The sequence below is a fragment of the Vombatus ursinus genome, unplaced genomic scaffold (genome assembly GCF_900497805.2).
Source record: "Vombatus ursinus unplaced genomic scaffold, bare-nosed wombat genome assembly UNPS02014786.1, whole genome shotgun sequence".
In the NCBI taxonomy this organism is placed as follows: Eukaryota; Metazoa; Chordata; class Mammalia; order Diprotodontia; family Vombatidae; genus Vombatus; species Vombatus ursinus.
The window spans coordinates 40033124-40056294 of NW_020954564.1; the positions used below are offsets into that span (position 1 = coordinate 40033124).

The following is a 23171-nucleotide window of genomic DNA, read 5'->3' on the forward strand; positions in this document are numbered from 1 at the left end:
AATAAAACATTACCCACAAATGGAAGCATCTGGAAGGCCTCACCATCTAAAGGAACCTCTCATCCTTTTGGACCTTACACTTGACATCATCTGTGATGGGGGAAAATCCTTTAATAAGTATGCATCTGTCATGCTTTTTAATCATACAGTCTTTAACAGTCATGCACATCCCAGTTTTACGCCTCAATTTGTATGAATAATTGAAAGATGGTTGAAAAAAGTCACTTTTGTAGCTGCACATTCAAGGAATCACAAATGATCTTAATTGCATTGAAAATGCCCTGAATGAGAACATATAAGGTTTTAATTTTCTCTGACAAATTGTTTATTTATTTTTGTGATGAGCATAAAGGAATGAATAAACAAATAAATAAATGCAGAAGGATCATACAGAGGTGTACATCTACATCTTTCTGGCATTTGTGCAATTCTAGATTGTAATGTGGAAAGGAAAAAAAAAGAGTCAATTGACAAATTGACAAAGACTAGCTTCAGCTAGCACTATAATTAATCAGGGCAGTTAGGGTTAAAGAGATTATATGCAAGAAAGTTAATTTACAATACCTTTGCTTAATAGTTTCCTAGGGGACTGGGGTCTTTAAGAGATGTTCCATGGGTACATATGCAGCCTAGCCCATATAGTTTATTTCTCAGAATATATCAGACTAAGTTTTCTTCGTGTTAGTAGATGATCAATATTTCAGATGGACAAAAAAGGGTCCATCTTAAATCTCCTTTTAAGTGCCCAATCTTATCCTCTACCAGGACGATTTTTGCTTCTTAGAAGGAAATGAACAAGGGTGACAAAATAGTTAATCTCCAAACTGCAAACATCACATATGGAGAGTTAAGAATATACCACATAATATTCTGCAACCCTTCTTATAAGGCAGTTGTGCTATTCAGCTTCTGATGGATTTTTCATAATGATTATAATGTGGCCCTAGGCCCAAGGGATCACATGTATTCATATAAATAAAACACTTAAAATCTGTTTGCTCTAATAGTCTATCTACTTAATCCAAAAGCATCTATTGTTATAGAATTACTCATAACCAAATATAGATTAATAAAGTTTTGGAACTGCAATTATTTTCTAATTATTGTAAATCACATTGCAATTTTATAATTTTTTTTCAAATTGTACCATTTTAGAGCTAGAAGGGATAATAAAGAGGATCTAGTTCAACTCCTTCATTTTAAAGATAAAGAAACTGAGGTTCACAGAGGGAGAAAAACACTCCGAAAAATCAGAGAGAGAGGGGGAGAGAGAGAGAGAGAGAGAGAGAGAGAGAGAGAGAGAGAGAGAGAGAAGCCAAGACTAGAATCCTTGTCTCTAAACATAGACTCCATGATAAGAGGCAGTATGGCCTAGTAAAAAGAGCTACAGAGCTGGGAGGTTTGGGTGTGAATCCTTATTCCAGTACTAACAATTTGCATGCTCATGGGAAAGTCATAATGCCATGCAATATTAATTGCCTTATCAGAAAGGTGGCAATGTTGATAATCATAATTTGCTTTTTGTAGTGCTTAAGAAAAGCAGTATGCATAATGGATAGAGATCCTCAAAGAAGATTTGGTTTTAAATTTTGCCTCTGACACATATTAGCTATGTGACCCTGGACAAGTCCCATAATTTCTACCTGAGGAAGCTAGGTGGCACAGTGGATAGAGTGTTGGGCCTGGAGTCAAGAAAGCTTGAATTCAAATCTAGCCTCAGACACTTATTTGCTTTGTGATCTTAGGCAAGTCATTTAACTGCTGCCTACCTCAGCTTTCTCTACTATAAAATGGTGATCATAATAGCACCTACCTCATAGAGTTATCATGAGGACTAAATAAGATATTTTCAAAGTACTTGGTGCACAGAAGGCATTTAACAAGTACTTATTTCCTTCTCCCTTTAGGCAACTCTCTAAGAGCACACATTACAGAGAAATTGTCAAATTTTAGACACTGACAGAGGGAGTTTCATCAATTGGGAGTTTTCTGTACCAATGTAAACATAGTTCCAGGCCCTATCACTTAAAATTTACAAAACAGCTTCTCACAATAACCCTTTGAGGCAGAGAGTATTCATTTCATAAAATAGCAGAAAGAATGAAGACAAAAAACAGCCTATAGAAAATTTGGCATGAGACACAACTTAGCCATATCATTCCAGAGGCATTCATAGATGGAGCTGGCAGTAGGCTGACAAATGGATGGAAAATAGAACAGATCGGTTGGCATTTCTAAAATGATCTCTTTCATCATCACTGATGGAAGAACCATCACATATGCGATGTGCAATAACTGGGTAGAAGAAAAACAATGGAATGTAGTGGAATTAGAAATGCATTTGGAGTCAAAGGGATGGGGTGAGAATCCCAGTTCTGCTCCATGCTATCTGTGTGACCTTCAGCAAATGACAAACTCTTGGCCCCTCACTTCCCTTATTTTTAAAATGAATGCGTGAGACTAGATGGCTTCTAAGGCCAATTCTGGCTCTAAATCTGTGCTTCTATCATTCAATGATCTATGGAAAAAACATATGCGAAAACTGCATAAAATGAGAAGGCATGGGTGGACTATATCAAAGGAAAGAAAAACAGAAGTCATTAAGACCACAGAAATGATGAAGAATTTATATATGATTGCACACAGAAAATTCATACATTTAGTAGTAGAAAAACAATAATGGCAACAATAATCTTGGTGTTACAAGACCTTCCATTCCAAATCCACTGCCTTATTCCTGTTGGACCCTAGGTAAGTCATAAGATTTAGAATTGGAAGGGACCTTAGTCCAATCTTTTTTTTTCTTCAGATGTCACAGATATAGTAAGATCACCAATTCCATAATTAATATTCAGATCTTCTGTGACTGCAAATCCAGTGCTCTATCTACTATACCATATATCACTTCAATATTGAGCATCAATTTCCCTATCTGTTAAATGGGGATGATAATTTTGGTACTCTTTACCTCACAGGGTTTTTGTGAGGAAAGCAAACTTTACAGAATTATTGAAATAAGAATAATAATTATGAGTTAATGAAATATGCATATATTTAGCTGGGTTAAGCAGTAGGTAGAGAATTGGTCCTGGAATCAGAAAAACCTGAGTTCAAACATGGACTCAAACATTTACTAGCTGTGTGATGCTGGGCAAGTCATTTGACTTCTCTCTACCTCAGTTTCTTCAATTATAAAATGGGTATAATAACAGTATCTACTCTCCAAGGTTGTTGTTTTGAGAATCAAATGACTTATTATTTCTAATGTGCTAACTACAGCGTCTGGGGCAGCGAGGTGGTGAGGTACACAGAAGACTGGGCCTAGAGTCAGGAAGACCTGAGTTCAAATATGGCCAAGGACACTTACTAGCTATGTTTGACCCTAGGCAAGTCACTTAACCTCTTAGTATCCCTAGCATCTTCATAACTAAATAACAAGGTTATTTTTTTAAGTAAAATGACAGCTTGACTAGTAACACTTATGTGAGAGTCAGAAGACCTCATTTTGGTACTTGGCCCCACCATTAATTAGCTTTGTAAACTTGGTATATTGCCTCTTTGTGCTTCATCCATACAATGAAGGTGCAGTAACAGATGCTTTCCGTGATCTTTTCCAACTATCATCCTGTGTCTTCATCGTGCCCCCTCCAGGTCTGACATTCTTTGATTCTCTTCAGGATTCACAGAATGTCACAACTGTGGAATTGGAAGACACCTCAGAGGCCATCTACTACTGCAAATCGGAACTGAAAGAAATACCTCTAATGGTAGCCATCTTTAGGGCAGTGCTGGGGGGGGGGGTTGAGGGAATGAACAAAAAGAAAGCTACATGATAATTTGAATATATATGTAAAAGAAAAAGTAAGTTGTACATACTGAATTTGCAGTTTCATGTGGGAAAAAAAACAAACTACAAAGACAGACTAGAAAACCAGTCTTAAAGCCCCTTCTTAAAGGTCTCCAATGAAGAGAATCTCACCACCTCCAGAAGCAGCCCATCTTTACTTTGGGACAGCTCTAATCATTAGGAAGTCTTATTTTGTTTGTTTGTTTGTTTGTTTTCCTGATATTAAGCTTAAATTGGTGTCTTTGGAACTTCCTGCTTCTACTCTCCAGGTTAAAACAGAACAAATCCCTTTTTCCCGTGAGAGCTCTTCAAATATTTAAACAGAGTTATCATGTCTGCTACCCACATTGACTCCATATACAAGTCTTCTCCAGACCAAACATTTCAATTTCCTTCAATAATCCTTATATGCCATGAATTCAAGGCCCTTTACCATCCAGTTGCCCCTTTTTGGACACATTCAGGCTTATTAACATCTCCTAAACTCCCTCCAAAATAATGAGCACAGTACTCTAAACACAGTTTGACTAAGGCCAAGGATAATGGCATTATCACCACATTATGCTTGGAAGCTTCCCTTTAAATGAAGACTAAAATCATATTAAGGGTTTTGGGTTGCCACATAACTCTGACAACTCACATTGCGCTTGCAGTCTACTAAACCCCCATATTTTTCAAGTAACTTGCTGTCTTCACTTGCCACCCCATCCTTATATTTGTGAATTTAATTTTTTGAACCCATGTGTGAGATTTGACATTTATACCTATTTAATTTTATCTTATTAGATGTAGTCTAATGCTCTATCCTTCCAAGATCTTTTTAGATCCTTACTGTTATATAAAGTGCTTGTTAATAATCCCTCCTAGCTTTGTGCTATTTGTAAATTTTGTAAATATACCATGTAAATAAACCTTTATCTGCATCACTGACAAAAATATTAAGCAGTACATAACCTAGGACTGATATTTGGGGCACTCCACTGACATTGAACCATTACCAACTAATCTTTGAATTCAGACACCATGAACCAGTTATTTATGTATTTAGCTATATTATCTTCCGACCCATATCCATCTTTCTCTTTCACAATAAAGTAACAATTTTTTTTATCAAATTCTTTGCTAAAACCTTAGTAAACTCTGTCTATTTATTTCCCCTAATCTAGCAGTTCAATGACCCTATCAAAAAGAAATGTGTTGTTTTTTGTTTGTTTTTTTTTTTTGGCAAGACTTGTTGTCAATGAGGCTGTGCTTATACTTCGTAATCACTGCTACCTGTAGTAGAAGTTTCCTAACCCTCTTTTTTAGAGATTTGCTCTAGAATTTTCCTAGTAATTGATCAATTTAATGACAAATGATTAGATGGCTATCATCCATGTTAAGTTTCTAATTCTTAGTGGCCAAATGGGCTAACTGGTCACAGGAAGGGGCCCAATCCAAACTAGAAGCTTTAAGGCTTGTGATTTATGAAGATAGAAATCCACTTGATGCTTGTGGTAATGAACAAGAACCACACAAGAGACAGACATCATTGTCAGTAGTCTAGGTGCTACAGTGACATGTGAAGGGCTAAATTATCAGGAATGAGTCCAGCTGAATGGGTCTAAATGGCTACCAATGAGATGAGTTTCAGAACATGGAAATAACTGCTGAATATTCAGGCATATTTCCCAAGGGGATAGCTGGCTGAATTAGCAATGTCTCTTAAGGTAAGTGGTCGCTGGCATCCCTGAGAATCAGAAGAGGAAGAGGCACTGGGCTCCAGATTGTTGAAGACAAAGATTGATTGTCAAGAGGATGGAGGAGTAGATATAATCAGCCTTTCTGATCTCTGAATTACATGGAGGGGCCCTAAAGGGCTCCTCCCGTGGCTCAGAGTACCACTGTCTACTTTGCTTCAAAGCAGAAAATTGAAGGATTTTCTCTGGCAAAGCAGCCAACCCTTCATCTCACACTTCCATAGAAACAACTACCCATGTTATTTCTCCTGAGTCAAAAGGGTGTTGATGACCACATCATATGGAACTCACTACCTAGCAACCATTCCTCAGCAAGCCTACTTGGTACTTTTCCAGGAGAGACATTCTTTCTTGTGCTCCTATTCTTTCCTCTTCTCCCTCATCTCTCTCTCTCTCTCTCTCTCTCTCTCTCTCTCTGTCTCTCTCTTTCTCTTTCTCTCTCTGTCTCTCTCTCTGTCTCTCTGTCTCTCTCTCTCTCTCTCTTTTATGTTTTTTTTTTCTGTCTCTCAGTCTGATTTTCTATTAGGGCTGCCCTCCAGGCAGTATCTAATTGACTTGGACAGTATTTTATCACTGAAGCTGTTTGTTTCTTACTGATATGGCATGTTATGGCTGTTTTATGTTTTGGTATTGATCCCACCTACCTAGTTCTATCTTTGTCTCTGCCCCCTGACTCTCTCACATGTGCAAACTTGCCACATACAATGATTGGTCAAAGTCTTCAAAGATTCAAGACTGAAGGGGACATTAGAGGTCAACTAGTCCAAAGAACATAATTTTACAGATGAGAAAATTGGAGCCCAGAGGGATTAAAGGACTTACCCAAGACACAGACCTAGGAAGTGGCAGAGTTAAGATTCAAACCTGGGGCACTCCAAATCCAATGCTCTTTCTATGTCAGCACGCCCAAATTCAGCAGCATTTCATTTCTGAGACCTGCTATATCTTATTTCCTCAGGCCCCTTTCAAAAAATGAAGAAGTCATGCTAGGTCAGACTCCAAATTCTCTGTAGGCCAGAATTCTCTCCCCTTTATAATGAACTGAGTCCTCTCCCTCCAAAAAAATGTATTTTTGACCTAGGTAGATGATTGCTTGTGTACTAAACTCTGAAAATTCTCAGTGAGGAGTGCTTGGGGGAATCTGCTATACTCCCAGGGACAGGTAGAAGATGGAGTTTTATGTTTTTTATCGCTGAATGTGATGCAGCAGAATTGGAGAGCAGGAGGGAAGCATTTGAAAGAAGCAGAAACTGCCTTACTCTTCAGATGGGTAATAGTTTATAAAATTGGTGATGAAACCAAGAGGCAGAAACCATGGAAGGAACAGCACTGGATCTAACACTGCTATAGGCTACAATAAACCTAAGATTGGAATAGAATGTTTGGATATTTTTTTTCTTGTTTATTATTTTGAATGTACCAGACTTTTAGACAGGTCACATGATTTAATGGCAAGAACACTGGTATTAAAGTCAGAGGACTTAAGCTTGAATCTCTAGTAGACTACTTACTATGTGTAACCTTAGGCTAATAATTTCACTTTTCATTGCCTTCATTTCCTCATTTGTAAAATGTAACTGTTGGATGAGAAGATACCTTGTATTCCTTCTGAGTGTGGATTTTGTGACCAATAGAAAGTTCCTCTCACCACATATCTCTAATGTAGCAGTTCTCAAAATAAGGTCTTCAGATATTTTAGGGGGTCCCTGAGGTAAAAATTATTTTCATAATAATACTAAGAGGTTTTAATTTCTAACATGGTAAATAAAAAAAAATAATCCATATAAACAAAAACTCTTTGGTGAGTCCTCAATGATTTTTAATATTATGAAGAGGTCCTGAGACCAAAAAGTTAGAGAATCACTGCTCTAATGATTCTCCTAAGTCTAACAGATTGGAACTGTTTCTTCAAGAACAAGAAGTTAAATTAAGATATATAAAGAGAGAGGATATGAGGCAGAGAGTGCAAATACTATTACCCTCATTTTACATATTTAAAAATGATGTTTCTAAAGGTCAAGTGACTTATTAAAGGTCATGCAGCTAGAAAATGGCAGAAAGGGCTTGAGGATTCAATTCAGTTCAACTCAATGTACTTTTATTGTGCACCTACTATGTTCAGGAAACTGATTCTTGCTCCAAGTCTTTGGACTCAAAGTCCAGTGCTCCTCCCATAACTATACCAGAATCTTGTTACATTTTCCTTATAGTTCCATCACTTCTAAAAAACAAACATTTGATTTTGTATATTGTTTAGAGAGAATTATACTTGGCACTGGAGAAGATATAAAATTTGTGACATTAATCAGATACCATCCTTGGCCTCATGGAACTCACCCACATAGAACAACAATAATATGAAACATTACCTGTAAAATGTGTTAGTCACAAAACAAAATCTTGTGTAATATAAGAGAGAAGGAATGCTTGTTAAGGAACTCAAGGAATCAGAAAAAAGATTTTTGGAGGAATTGACATTTGAATTCAGCTCTGAAGGATGGGTAGAATTCACTAGGATTAAAGAGAGAAATTTCAAGCAAAGAGAAGAATGACAACAGAGGCATGGAGTCCAGGGACATAATGCATATTAAGGAGACAGTGAAAACTGTTCAGTTTGGCTTAAGTGTAGAGAGCATGAAGGAAATTCACATAAGGAATGCTTGGGAAAGGGGAATGAGAGCCGGATTTTAATTGGAGGCAAAATCGAACCTTTGGTACAATTACGGTGAAAGACTATTTCTTCTCAACACTGATAGCAAGCCATTATGAGGCCATCCACATTGCCTCTGGCTGAGTGGGTTTCAAAGAAAACTTACTTGGTCAGCTTTAATTTTGGGGGGTAGGTCCTCAAAGTTAGAGTCATTCCTTGAAAACTGGGTTTAGAGCTGGAAGGAACTTTAGAAAATAGAATGTTAAGACACTGCAGCTAAATGATATAGTGGATAGAGTACTGGACTTGGAATCAAGAGGACCTGAATTCAAATGAAGCTTCAGATACTCACTAGCAGTTTAGTCACTTTACCGCTGCTTGCCTCAGTTTCCTCATCTGTAAGATGGGAAGAATAATAGCAGGACAGCTAGGTGGCACAGTGGATGGAGTGCTGGGCCTGGGAGTCAAGAAGACTCATCTTCCTGAGTTTAAATCTGGCCTCAGATACTTAATAGCTGTGAGACTCTGGTCAAGTCACTTAACCCTGTGTGTCTCAGTTCCTCATCTATAACTTGAGCTGGGGAAGGAAATGGCAAACCATTTCAGTATCTTTGCCAAGAAAACCTCACATGGGGTCATGAAGAGTAGAATATTACTGAAATGACTTAAGAACAAATATTACCTACCTTAGCTGATTATTGAGAGGATCAAATGAGACAATGTTTGTGAGTGTTGCACAAACCTTAAGGTGCTATGTAAATACTAACTATTATTACCTAGAACTTTAACTATTAGAATTGAATGAAAGAATACACTTGCTGAAAGAGATTAGAATGTTTGAACTCTCGAAAGGAATTGAGAAAACAGTTAGTCAAATGTCTTCATTCTACACATGAGGAGAATAAGGCCCTTCGAGTTTAATACATTCTCTTGGAAATCTGTACTCAAGTAAATGGTCTCATAAGCTCTCTGATGCTTTCTGTTTCTATTATTGAATCCTGTTCAGCTTTGGGGGGAAGTCGCAATTAAAACCTCAGAGGTAAAGATGGTCAGAATTAATCCTTAACACCTTAATATATTCATTCTCCTACTTCCAATCATCAGCATGTCAAATTAAGTCCCTTGTTGAAACAAGGAGGATCTGGTGGATCAGAAGACAACAGTAGCTGTATTTAGTGGAGTACCATTCCACTTATTCATCCTGTGGCTTGGGTGTAGGACATTGTTTTGGCCAAAATTTCTTTAGCCCCAAGGATTCAACCTGACAGTGCTTACACAAGGACCCATGGGTTTATTTTCCTAATTCCTTACCCAAACCCCAACCAATCTCACCTTAATATAACCAGACTATGTGATATAATTCCCAATGTATATTATATACATGTGTATATATGTGTATGTGTTTCCATATATACATATATGTGTATAAATGTGTATTAACATTGTCTTTTCATCATTCCCAAGAAATGGTCATCTATTTACCACTGAAGATATCCAGCAACAAAGAAATCACTGAATCTTGAAGTAGGTTTGTCTTCCTTTGTCAGGTCCTTCTGGTTTCACAGAAAGGAAAATAATCTTATGATTGATCAAATTCTTCCATCATCTGTCCATGAGCTTGGACAATCAAGTGGTGGAAAAAAAAAACATTGGTCACTTTGGGGACTCTGTATATGTCACTTATCCTCTCTAGGTCTCAGTTTCCTTATGGAAAAAATGAAGGGGGTAATGATTACTAAAGTCCCTTCCAACTCAAAACTCAGTGATCTTGTGTTCCCCTCCTCAGAGCCTCAATTTCCTCATCTGACAAATGGGAATAAAAATATGTAAATGAACTGTTTCACAAGATTGTGGAGAAAGCATACCAAGAGACATGGGACCATTTCTGTTTCTCCCAGGGCTCTCCTTTCTCCACCTCCTTTTCCCCTCTCTAGGAGAGGGTAGTGGCTGTATTTAGAGCCTTAATCTTCCTGGGCAGTGGACCATCCCGAATGGTGGTGTCATAGGCAGCACTGAAGTCCTCTGACTGACCGCTTGCTGATTTGCTTTGCCATTTTAGTCTGGCTTCATATGGAAAGTACTATGAAATCATTTTCTTGTTCCATACATTAAATCTGAGACTACTCCAGCGAGGAACTATAGAATGAGGGATGGTTATGGGGAGCTGGTTAGTTTAGGAACTGTACCGCAGGAACTTAGTAAATAATAATCATCCCTTCAAATACTACCATTCTTTTTAATTTTCAAAGCACTTTCATATCCATTAGACCATTTGATCCACACAACAGCCCCATGACATGTGCAGGTGAAGAATGCACATAATCACAGATTTATAGAATCTCAGAGTTGGAAATGACTTCAGGGGCCACTAAGCTCAACCAGTAACAGACCAAGAGTCATCTTTCTGGCATCCCTAGTAAGGTGTCATGCAGACTATGCTTGAAAGTCACCAGTGAGGATGGACCCACTACTCCCATGTCACTTGGGTAGCCCCATATTGGAAATGTCCCTATAATGAGCCTCAAGGTATTTCTCAACAATTGCCACCCATCACTCTGAGTTCTGCTTTCTGGAGTAGAACGAATCCAGTCCCTTTTCTGGGTAACAGCCTTTCAGACTGATGAAGAGAAATGTCAGATTACTCCCCTAGATCTTTTCCTTTAAGATAAATGTGCCTGTTCCCTCACCCTGCCTTATTCTTTTATTCCTGCAATTAATCTTCTTGTGGAATGGTATATGATATTATTAGGCCCATTTATCAGATAAAGAAAACTGAGGCTCAGAGAGGTGGATTGACATCTCCTCTCCCTTCCTATCATTCCTCCACCTATCCGATGATCCAGCTACAGTGGCCTACTTACTGCTCCTCACAAACAAACCCTCTGTCTCTGAACTCCATCCATGCCTTTGAACTGGGGGACTGGAATACTCTAACATGCCTGCAACCATCTCCCTCCTCGACTCCATCTCCTAACTCCCTGGATTGCTGTAAGACTCAGCTCAAATCCTATCTTCTGCTGGAGGCCATTCTTGGTCCCCTCTGGACTCTGCCACTCCCCACCCCATCTGCTGCTACAGCCTTCCCTCTGAGATTCCCTTGGATCTCCTCTTGATATAACCTGTGTGTATAGTTATGAATACATTGTTTCCACCATTAGAATGTGATCTCCTTGAGGGAAGGGATGGTGTTTTGCCTCTCTTTGTATCCCCAATGCTAAGCATGGTGCCTGGCACATAGTATTGCATGATAAATGCTTGTTGACTTAATGACAAGACTTTGTCCCAGCTGGCCCCTTGTCCTGTCTTCTGATTGTGATTAATCTGCCTTTGGGAGTCAGCCTCTGGCCTGTATACTCAGTGCTTTCACTAGCATTTTTTCCTTATGTATCCTAGGGCAAGCAGGACCAAGTTACCTCCTTTATCCTTCTCACATTTTTTTTTACAAAGTTCCCCAGTTTCCTACAAAGCACTTTCCCCATATCTCCTTTTCTTTCTTTCTCTCTTGATTCTTATCTGTTTCCCAACACTGACCTTCTGATGTTCTACAATATCACATGCAGATCTCCTTTATTCATTTGTTCCTGCTATTCTTCCTGACTACAATGTTCTCTCCTTTCCTCTGTCTTGCTAAATCCTATCAGCTCTTGAGGGCTCATTCCAAAGCCCACCTCCTCCAGGAAGGACTGGCTAAAGCCCACACTGAGCTCTGAACTATGTATTGAAAGCCTGAGACACACATTCTATTACATTACATAGGGCTTCTTAAATTCTTTAATATTTTCATATGCCTTAACCTTATGCCCCTTTTCACAATGCCAGTCCTGTAAAGGCAGGCACTATGTCATATAATTGTGTTATATCAATACGTATAAACACACACACACACACTCAGAGTTTTGTGCATTTAGTATCAATCCAAACTTCAGAAACAGCATGATAGTGGAAGATTCGAGACTTGGAGTCAGAAAACCCAGCTTTTTACCTAGTCTGATATGTGATTGATTTAAAGCTGGGAGGGACCTCAGAGACCACCCATTCAATCAACAATAAGCCAAACAAGAAGCATTTATTAAATGCCTACTACATGCCACACACTGCTGTCTATTCTTTCCTTCCTCCTTCATTTTACAGATGAGCAAACTGAGTCACAGGGAGTTTAGGTGACTTGTTCTAGGTTATATAGGCAGTAAACATCTAAGGTGGAGTTTGAACCCAGGTCCTCAGACTCTAGTACAGGACTTTTTTCATTGTATCATTTCATGTTTCTTCATCTATAAAATAAAGAGGTCAGGGTAGATATCTTGGAAGTCTCTTCCACCTTTTGTATTCTGTGATTCTATGATCCATGTTCAGATCCTAGTTCTGACACTTTTAAACTCTCTCACTGTTGGAAATTCATTTTCTGATGCTAGGTTTCTTTAAAAATGGGAAAATAATGGAAATAATAACACTTGAACCACCTGTCTTACTGTGTTGTTGAAAATTCTCTGTAAATTGCAAAGAAGTATATAAATGAGAGCTATTATTATTATTGTTATTACTATTATTAATAATAATAAAGTGAGTTCAGAACTTGGAAAGTTAGAACTGGTACTTTGGAAGAAAGAATACAAAAATTATATATATATATATATATATGTATTACAATATAATATATGTGTATGTGTGGTGTATATATGGTCTAATTCAACAAACTAATTTTATGAGAAATTATGAGGAAAGCGTGGAAGTACTCATATGATCATAGATATAGAGCTTCAAGGTATCTCAGAGGCCATCCCATTCAATGTCTTCATTTTACAGATGAGGAAACTGAGGCATAGGAAAACAACACAACTTGCCCAATGTGACACAAAGAGTTAGTGGCAGAGGTGGGATTTGAACCCAGGTCCTTTGCCTCTAGAACCATTGTTTCTTCCACTGTACCATGCTTATTTAGCCCAAGCTCATTATTTTGGTTCTCTTTCTGCCATACTCTGCTAACTCGCTAAGCTTCTCCAGGTTTGAAAGGATTACATCTTTGTCTTTCTAATCCTCAGTACCTATCATTAACCCTGGCACATAATAGATGCCTGATAATTGCTTGTTCAACTATCAGATAGAATCTTAGTATGTTGTTATGAGGTATTTTCTCATCTGAATAGTAGTAAAAATTGGATGGAAAGGAGCTAAAGGGGACACCATTCTGAGGCTTGCTTGCCAGCTCCTCTCCCAGTCCTTCTCCATAATGAAATACCAGATTAACCTTTCCCCAAATACACCATGTGCACAGAGAAGACCTTCCAAACTGGTCTGTTCCATCCTTCAATTTCAGAGATTCAGCTGGAACTTATCATCAGCAAGGGCCTGCTTAGTATGCACAAAGGGGAGTCCCTCCAGTCTACACTGCAGCAGTGATCATAGCATCGCTTATACATTTTCACATGCAGCCTTCTCGCTGTGGGAACTACAGGATGCATTTCTCAACAGCAGGAGTAATGAACCCCAGAACACACCAAGGCTTTGCTTGTTTCCAAAATGATATCATAAATTAACAGAATTTTTTTTTCCTCCAACACCAACCAGAGGATGGGCTCATTTCGCTCAGCAATTAATCTTGGTTGATCTATATTAAATATTTATCTGCTGAAATGAGTCCTGTATTGTAGTGATATTTTTCATTATAGGACTTTATCATATCCAACTAGATTTCCATCCACCAAGCTCCCTTGTATATATTAAACCCAAATTTCCTGTGAAATGACACATCTTTCTTGGCAGTGACCTTTTTTCTCCGCAACAAGGTACTGATATGTGGGAATTTACAGGGTGATAAATACTTTTATTGAGTAGGCGGGAGTTGAATAAGCCTGTATTTGTTTCCCTAATAAAAATCCAGGTTGAAGCTGGGTGATGAGGTCCCCATTTCAGCAAAACAGGGGCCAGGGTCTGAATTTCTAATTGGGAAAAGAGGACTGACCAGAGTTTCACTTGGCTAAGTGAATGGGAAACAATAATAATAATAATAATAACAATAATAATAATTATTATTATGCTTTTGTGTGCATTTTATAGAAATATATCAATTTTTATACAGTATCTCATTTAATATGCATTAGTTTTTATCTGCTGTAAGTTAATGTGTTGTACTAGAGAAACTCTAAGTTCTTCTCTGTCTCTAAAATTCTGTTAAGTCTGAAAGCTCATAACAACCCTGTAAAGCAGTTAGGGTAGGAATTCTTATCCTCATTTTACAGAGAGCTTACCTGACCTACCCATAATCATATAGCTACTATGTCACAGAGGAAAGGTTTGAGCCTAGGTCCAGGTCTCTTTCTACCACACCATACTGAGTATCTGATATGCCATCAACAACAAAAAGCAATAGAACATGCAAAAACAGGAGTCATGGACAGCTAGGTGGCACAGTGGATAGAGCACTGGCCCTAGAGTCAGGAGGACCTGAGTTCAAATCCAGCCTTAGACACATGATACTTACCAGCTGTGTGACCCTAGGCAAGGCATTTAACCCCAATTGCCTCACCAAAAAAAAAAAAAAAAATAGGAGTCATTTGCCTCCTTGGGACTGAGGACCACAGCTTGGAGTCTAGGCAATGTTCATCAATTCAAAATGGGAGGGAGAAGGAATAAATAAAAAGGATGAAAGAGTAGAAGACAAATAAATGAGAAACTAGGAAGAGAAGGAAATAAGAAAGAAGGGAGAAAGACAGAAAAGGAAGGGAACATACTATAAAGAGTAATGCTTTGACATTATTAGTTTCTTAGATAGAACCTGTATTATAAGCTGCTTCCTGTTGCCCCACAGGGCCTGAGATCTGGGCTTAGAATCCTTTGAATATCAACCCTAGATATTCTAGGATTTTACTATTTGCTGTTGGATAAATTTCCATTCTTGCAAAACTGAAAGAAATCTAATGAGTTATGACTGGTGATGATAAACGTGAAAATGATAAGAGTGGTATTGGTGTCACAGAGGTAATAGTGATGGCAACAATGGACATGATAAATATATGAGATGGTGATGGTACTGGTGGATATGGTTATGGGTATTACAGTGACAATGGTGATGGTAATGATGGAAAAGTAGCCAGGCAAAGTAGAAAGAACATTGAATTTGGAGCCCACATGATGTGGTTTCACATTGATTCAATTCACCAAATGTATTCTAAATTATAGAGATACAAAAATGAAAAGAAAAAGCCCTTGCTTTTTTTTTTAGGCAATTGGGGTTAAGTGACTTGCCCAGAGTCACACAGCTAGTACATTTCAAGTACTTGGTCTGAGGCCAGATTTGAACTCAGGTCCTCTTGACTTGTGGGTCGGTGCTCTATCCACTGTGCCACCTAGCTGCCCCAAAAGCCTTTACTTTTAAAGATGTTACATTCCACTGGAGGATGTAGTATGCATATGTAAGGAAATATAAGATAATTGGAGGAAGAAGAGAGAATTAATAAGTTGGGAAGGTGAGGGCAGGAAAGGCATTGCATAGTAGGTATCACCTGAACTGATTTTTTGAAGGAAACTAAAGATTCTAAAAGACAGAACTATGGAGTGCTTTCAAAGCATGGAGTACGGCCTATGAAAAGACACAGAGACAGAAATAGGATGTCAAGTTCAGAGAAAAGCTAAATGGCTCAATCATTGAGTGCATGAGGGGAGGCAGCATAAAATGTGTGGCAAGCTAGGTGGGAGGCACATTTTAAAGGTCTTTAAATGCTGACTGAGGCATTTATTTCTATTTAATCTCAGAGGTACTGAGGAGCTCCTATAGATTTTTGAGCCAAGGATTAACATGATCAGCCCTGTACCATGGGAATATGAATCCAGTAGCTGTGTGGAGGATAGATGAGAGAAAGTATAGACTGGAAGCTTGAAGACTAATTAGGAAGCTACTGAAAAAATTTAAGGATTATTCTGAATTTGGGTGGAGACCTTGTAAATGACAAGAAGGGGACAGATTTGAGAGATGTTCCAGTTGTAGAGAGAACAGAGTTTGGAAGGTGTTTTGAAACATCAAATATGGGGCTGAAAGAGAAGGAAGAGTTAAAGATATGACCAAAGTTGTGAAACTGAGTGACTGTAAATATGGTGGTACCCTTAAAAGAAATAGGGAAATTTGGAGGAAGACTGGACTTGGGGAAGTAAGGTGAACTTAAAAATTCAAGGGGGCATTCAAATGGAAATATGGGACTGCATTTCTGGAGAAAAATGAGAACTGCATTATACAGGGATTTGGGAGTCACTTGCAGAGATATGATAATTGAACTCATGGGAGCCTTTGATGTCACAAGAAAATATAGAGAAAAAGGAGGAGAAGCAACATGACACAGTAAAAAGAGTTTTGACTCTGGAGTAAGGAAGATTTGAGCTTGAATTCTTCCTCTGACACTAATTGTGTGACCCTTGGCAAGTCATAAACTTCTAATTCTCATTCCTCATCTGTAAAATGATAGGGTAGGATGAGGTGTCCTTTAAGGTCCCTTAAGCATAAAAATGATCTTCTAAGAGTGCTCAGGACAGAGCTTTGGGGGATACCTACACTTAATAGATGTGATATATGATGTAAGATATAAAATTATTCAGGGAAGGAAACTATTAAGAAGTAGTCCAATAAGCAGGAGGCCAATCTATAGAAAGAAGTAAGGCAGAAACCAAAGAAGGAGAGAGTATCTAGGAGGTCTGAATCCTGGCTTTGCCACTCACTAGCTTGGGCAGGTTACTTCCTCTCTCTTGGCTTCAATTTCTTCACCTGTTAAATGAAAGGGTTAGAACAGATGACCTCTAGAGTCAATTCTAGGCATAAATCTATCATTTTTTTTAGAAAGTGGTGGTTACAGTGAAGATAGTTATAAGAAATGCAAAGATGAAGATGATGATAGTGGTGGTCCTAATGGCAATTAATATGATATAAAGAGAATGCTACCTGCCTATCTCACAGATTTAACAACAAAAGCATTTGGATTTTGCACAGGCATGGAATGGCATAGGCGAAAATTAACATATCAACCTTCTCTCTCCCAGGAGTAACTTTTTCTTGTCTGATTGTTTCGTTCATCATGAAAAAACATGTTTTTTTTTATAAAATTAATTTTTTTTGCTTCTAAAAATAAAAAAGCAACATTCTTTCTTTAGGGCTCTTTGAAAGAATCCTTTTTGCTTTTCTCCAAAGGACAGATAGAGCTTCTTGTGTCTGGTATCAGCCTGTTTTTTGCTTTTTTGCTTTTTTTGGTTTTTTTGTTCTTTTTTCAAGGAATTACTATAACAACAAGGCAAAGCCAGTCAGATGATCAAATAGACATATTCTGTTCTCGCTCCTCTCTCCCTCCTTCCTTTTATTTGCTCTCCTTTCTCTTTAATCTCTTTCCATCTTTCCCTCCCCTTCCCATTTCCTCTTCCTTTCTTTTCCTTCCCTCTTCCTCTCCTTTTCCTTTCCTCTTTTCTTCTCTCCCTCCCTCTCAGTTTACTTATCTCTATCTTTGTCTCTATTTCTCTTAGTCTGTCTCTCTGTCTCTGTTCCTCTATCTCTGTCAGTTTCTTTGTCTCTGTCTTTCTGTCTCTATCTCTGTTTCCCTCCATGTCTCTTTCTCTCTGTCAGTTAATTTATCTCTGTAATGTCTTTGTCTCTGTTTCTCAGCCTGGGTCTCTATGTCAGTCTATCTGTTTTGTCTCTGTCTTTCTGTCTCTGTCTTTCATTCCCTTTTTATCTCTCTCTTTCTGTGTCATCTTATTTATATGTGTCTTTGTCTTAGTTTCTGTTTCTCTCAGTCCATCTCTCTGTTTCTGTCTATTTCTGTCTTTGTCTCTCTCTCTCTGTCAGTTTATTTTCCTGCTTTTGTCTGTCTGTCTTCCCCTTCTCTTTTTCTCTCTCTGTCCCTCCGTCTCTCCTTTTCAGTCCCTCTGCCTCATTCTCTGTTTCTCTGCCTCTGATTTTGCCTGTTTCTCCCACCCTCTATCCTTCTTTCTTTCCCCCTCTCATTCAGAATGTATAAGTGATGTCTGAATGTTTACATCAATGCTGAAAGACCCAAGGCGGGCGAGCAATAGTTTCCTGGTAGCTCTTCCGCAAAGGCGGACTGATTGATTGCAGATTGGAACTAGCTCCAACTCTCTGTCCCAAATGACAAATGAAGAGCTCTTAAAAATGGAATAAAATATCCCATATGAGGAGAAGTATCTCTGCCAGACTGGGCATGAAAGGCAAAGAGCAATATGAAATGTGTGCACTGCCTGGCCCATCCAGAGCCTGCCTCTTCTCAGTATTCACAGCAGCAGCAACAGGATCATCATCAAAAAGCAGTTATTAAGGTCCTATTTATGTATGGAATAAGTAATGCACAAAGCGATGTTCTAGGAACCTGAGAAGATAGAATGTTAAACACAAAAAAAGAGTGTTTTACTTGAAAGATACTTATAGGATGCAGAATGTTAGAGATGGAAGGGACCTTTGAGTATTGAATATTAGAATATGGAGCCAAAGCTAGAAGGGACTATAGACCCTAGACTGTAAGAACAGAGAGTATAGAATGCTACAGTTGGAAAAGGGGACAGAACAGAGAGTGTGAGTACTAGAAGAGACTTACTCCTTTTATTTTACATATGGGCCAAGTGAGACCCAGGGAGGTCAAGTGACTTAACTACAGCCATTCAACGTGTTAGTGACTGAGCCAAGACAAGATCTTCTGACCTGATGTGGTGTGTGACTTGGAGAAGATCCAAAGGCAAAAGGAAGAATGGTAGAGAAAAAGAGAAAAAGGATCAGTGCGTAATTGAGAAATAGGAGTCTATAATTTTATTATCAACCTCTTCATACTCAGGTTAGCCTGGAGAAAATCAAAGGTGTAGAGAAATAAAAGCTACCAAAGAGTTATCACACTCATTTGATTCATCTATCCTACTCTCCCAGGATGCTGTACTAGATTTTTCCTTACTCCAGCCTCTAGGGTTTGGGCCACTTTAGTTTTAAATAATTCACGTGGTGGTTTGTGTCTCCCCTTAAGGATTCTTCTATCATCAAACAGACTGTATTTCGAGGGACCACTTCTGGAAAAGCATCCTAAATATATTAGGGCAGAGAATCAAATTCTCTAGTTATTCTCTCTCAGAAAAGGATCATATCTATGGTCATTTATTCCCTACTCTCTAAAAGTAACCTGAAAACTCTCCATAGAAGTAGAGAAATATTCACTACAAACATTCTCTGTCTCTGGATCTCTGTTTTTCTGTCCCTCTCTGGCTCTCTGGTCTTCTCTGTCTTTGTGTGTTTCTCTGTGTATCTTCGTTCGAGTTTCTTTTCTCTCTGTGGCTCTATGTCTGTCTTTCTGACTTTTCTTATCTCTGTCTGTCTCCTTGTCTCCATCAGGCTTTGTCTTTATCTCTCTCTGTCTCTGTCTCTGTATGTGTGTGTCTGTCTCTCTCTGTTTCTACTTTCTGTTTCTATCTCTCTCTGTCTCTGTGTCTCTCTGTCTCTCTGCCTGTGTCTCTCTATGTCTCTCTCTGTGTCTCTTTGTCTTTCTGTGTGTGTGTGTGTGTCTGTCTGTCTGTCTTTCTGTCTCTTTCTCTCTCTCTCTCTTTTTCTCTCTTTCAAAGTCCTCAGATTCCTCCCTGTGACACAGAGATGATCCCTTGCTCTCAAAGAGTATGTCTGGCTACAAAATGTGTGCCCATCACCCACTCACTAGTTAGTTTATCTGAGTTAAGTGAAAGGTTGGTCACCAGGTAATGAATTGTTTTGTCCATGACCATATTACATGACAATTTGCTGATGTGTAGAGGAAATGCTGACATAAAGACAGAGGATATCTCAGATCTTTTGAAGTATAGATACATATATACATATCTTTGTGTTTTATTTGTATGTATGTGTATCTGTGTGTGGAGAGAAACAAAGAAAGAGACAGAAAATGAAGCAGTGTTTAGTATAATGGATAGAGTGCTTGGAATGATGAAAACCTGAGTTCAAACCTCATATGAGATGTTCACTAGTTATTTCACCTTGGCTAAGTAATTTGCTTTCTCTGGGCCTTAGTTTCTTTATCTATAAAATGAGAGAGTGGTACTCAGTGATGTCTGAGGCCCCTTGCAGTTTTAAATCTTTGATCTTATAAATGCACCAGGAGATAAGAGGCTTCTATAGGTGTCATCATATTTAGGGCTAAAAGGCACCTTAGAGATCATCTAGTGGAATAAATTCTAGTCCAATGTTCTCAATTTCATATGACAAAATTGATGCTAAAGAGGGAAAGTGATGTGTCCAAGGTCACCTAGGAAGAAAGAAGCAAAGTTGGGATTTGAACCAGATCCTTTGACTCCAAATCTTTCTAGGGCATTGAATACTAAGAAAAAATCAAAGTATTTCTTTTCTTTGCAGCCTCTGAGAGAGTTGTGGATAGACTGACAGGGCTTAGGATTTTGTGTAGTTTATATTATATTGCCATGTCATGGGACGTTGGAGGATATATAAGTGCACTGAGCAATTTACATAGAAGGTCTCTCTCTGCCCATCCCCACCCCCACTGTTTCCTTCTCGCCTGATGGGATTCATTTAACCAGGACAAATAACTCCAACCTCACTGTAGCTTCCTCTAAATAATTCATTGTGAATGATTATGTCAGTGCAAGACTCTTTGAGGCCAAATGTGAGAAAGACAACCTGCAACTCCCTGCAATTTGACCTCCTCTGTAGTCTGGATATGAACTACTCCTTAGAGAGAAGCATTCTCCCATGCAGCTTTTGTTTTTCACCCACAGTATAGACTCCAGCAACACCCAGAGGAAGTCTAGAATAACCACTTGTATTTTGAGAGCACTTTCCAGTTTGCAAAGCACTTTCATATATGTTTGAGAGGTAGTTGTCCACTGACCTGGGAGGTAGGCAACATGGGTTTGAGCTCTGGATGTTAGCATTCTGGATCTAACAGCCATGTGACCTGGGGCAAGTCACATCATCATGTGATTCATAGCTAGAAAGGACCTTACAGATCATCTAGTCAAATTCTCTTATTTTACAGAAGAGGAAACTGAGGCCCAAGAGCTTAAGTGACTTGTCAAGGTCACAGAGATAGCAGAGCCAGGACTTGAATCCAGGGTTTTTGCATCTAAAGCTGGAATTCCTTCTACTATACCAGGGATTGTCAACCTGAGATCTGTGAACTTGTTTTTAATATTTTGATAAATGGATTTCAATGTAATTGTTTTCCTTTGTATTCCTATCTGGTTTATAGGCTTCACCAAATTGCCAAAAGGATCCAAGTTATCCATCCATCTACATACCCATTCATCCATACAACAACAACAACCAACGACCAGTTTAAAAAACTCTGCACTATACTATGTTTTTTTCCAGTGTCTCCACGTTCTTGTTTGGTTCCATAGTTGTATACTAAAAGACTACAGCAGATAGGGTTCTTCTTTATGCCATGTCTGCGCTCTCTCTCTCTCTCCCATACACACTCCCCCCCCAATATTTCAAGGCATGGCTCATTGTGTAACGGAGAAAGGAGAGATATATTCAACCAATGTAACATGCAGCAAAAGGCATTAATAAAAATATTTTAAAAGCCAAATACATTATCAAGCTTAGCAATAATAGTTGTAGTAATATCAATAATAGCAGTCTGAATTTACATAGTACTTTTATAAGGCACTTTATTTAAAGCAGTCCTGTAGGATAACTTGTTCAGTAAAGAAAGGAAGAAGTATATACTTGGAAATGAAGGTAATATAAAAAAATGATCTCAAGAAAAATGTTAAAAGAAAATAAAATAACACAAGCAGGTCTATTTTAAAGATAATAAACCTTATCTTAGCAAGATTATGGATTTGCCCAGGGTTATATATCTCTCATCCTCAATGTCCTCATCTGAAAAATGGGGATTATAATACTTGCACTACTTACCTTACCTGTCACATAGTAATACAACCCTGTGAGGACAACCCTGTGTTCACTTGTGAACCTCAAAGTGCTACAGAAGTTTGTATCACTGTCATTCTCTTATTTGTGCCTCACTAGGACCTAGGGAAATAGGTAGGTTTGGTATTACTATTTTCTTTTTATCGTTGAGGAGACTGAGACAGAGCTATTAAGCAATTTATCCAAAGTCATATAGATGGAAGGTGGCAGAGGACTTGAGCCTAGATCTTCTGATTTTTGAGGACATGGCTTTTCCAAATATCTAATTGCCTCCTCCTACCTCCAAAATTTGGGCCTGTCATTGAATAGCCACCACTGTCTCTTGCAATACAGGATCCTAAAACCATTTTGTGATGACTTTGAATTTTAATATCACAGAATATTATTACTGAAAGGAACTTTATAGGCTATCAAGTTCCACCTTCTCATTTTAAAAATAAGGAAACTGAGGCCAAGAAAAATGAAATGGTCTGCCTAAGATCACACAACTATTAATTACTAGAGCCAGGGCTCGAATCCAGATTATTTTTTCTTTAAACTGTTAATCCAATGATCTTCTGACTACAACATTCTTATTTCCAACAATACTGGTTACATGACCTTACTGTTCTCCTCAGAGTAACAGTCATATCTGAGTACCATTTAATGAATCCCCTACCATCAAAACTTGGCTATATTCCCAGGGACCATTCAACAAATGTAGGTTAAGGGCTTCCTACAACTACTCAGGAGATGTGGATCAAAGCCTGACTTCATCTACCTATTATTTTTAGAGGCATACTCTCAAGTTGCTGTTGACAACCCAGTGCCCAGTGAAAGGAATGTTAGGAAGCAATTGAGATGTCTGTGAACGTCTTTGAGGTGGCCCTGTATCCCAGAGGCAAGTGGGTGATTCTCAGCTAGAGAATAGTTTTCCCCAAAAGGAAGAGAATTATAGGGGAGCCAGAAATAGAAAGACATAAAAGGTACCATCATGTACCTTCCCACCATCCTCCTTCCAATTACACCAGAACAAAAGAATTCCTT

General features: G+C 38.4%; 1 protein-coding gene across 1 annotated transcript in view; it reads right to left on the bottom strand.

Annotated features, from left to right (window-relative positions):
• The window catches only part of LOC114047135 (BMP/retinoic acid-inducible neural-specific protein 1), a 168211-nt gene that overhangs the window by 82851 nt on the left and 62189 nt on the right, over window positions 1-23171 (bottom strand). The gene's annotated exons all lie outside the window — the stretch shown is intronic.